The sequence below is a fragment of the Elephantulus edwardii genome, unplaced genomic scaffold (genome assembly GCF_000299155.1).
Source record: "Elephantulus edwardii isolate Elephantulus edwardi_28Jun2011 unplaced genomic scaffold, EleEdw1.0 scaffold00343, whole genome shotgun sequence".
NCBI lineage: Eukaryota > Metazoa > Chordata > Mammalia > Macroscelidea > Macroscelididae > Elephantulus > Elephantulus edwardii.
The window spans coordinates 318,522-319,480 of record NW_006400093.1 but is presented as its reverse complement, the minus strand read 5'-3'; positions in this window follow the sequence as shown (position 1 = coordinate 319,480).

Genomic DNA, 959 nt, shown 5'->3' with positions numbered 1-959 from the left:
GGTACAGGATAGAGCAGGGTTTAGGGCTGTTGTACATAGGGTCACTATGAGTCGCAAACGACTCGATGGCACATAACAACAACAACAACAACATGAGATAGTATCTCAATGTTGTTTTAATTTTTATTTGTCTGTTGCTAGTGATTTTGAATATTTCTTCCCGTGGCTGTTGCCACATGTTGAAAAGAGTGAAGACTCTTTTCATGTCTTTTGCACATTTTTGTAATTGAGTTATCAGTCTTTTTTTTTCTGGAGGCCCTGTAGTATTCTGTAAACTTTAGTTATGAAATTTAGATCTCAACTATTTTGGCAAATCTAGGACTTTCCTTTCACCCTATTGTTGTTGTTATGTACTCTCGAGTCAGAATCAACTCATAGCTGATGCTTCAGCAGGTTTTCAGAGACAGTAATCACATAGGAGATTGCCTATCTTTCTCCTGTAGAGGACGTGGTGGATATGAACTACCTGTCTTGGACTGGCAGCTCAAAAACTTTTTTTCAATTTTATACTGATTTATTTACAATGTTCAAATATGAGGTTCATGCTTCTTACCACCTCTTCTGATGGACAGATTATGTGTGGAAAGGGATGAACTTGTTATGACCTCTTTCTTTTAGACAATTTCCTTTAGACATGCCAAAAGGCATTTCAATTTGGGTGATCACATTCATTGGAGGACACTAGAAGATGAGAAGAAAGAAGGAGCTGCCAGTGAATTACCCTTGATGGATGAAGAGGAGCCCAAAGATGAAGATTTCAGTCCTGATGTGGGTTATATTCCATGAATCTTTTTCCTGGATCCCAATGGAAAGGTGTATCCAGAAATCATCAATGAGAGTGGAAACCCCAGCTACAAGTATTTCCACGTCAATGCCGAGCAAGTTGTTCAAGGGATGAAGGAAGCTCAGGTTTGACTGACAGGTGATGCATTTTGAGAGCAGCATCTTGAAGATGAGTT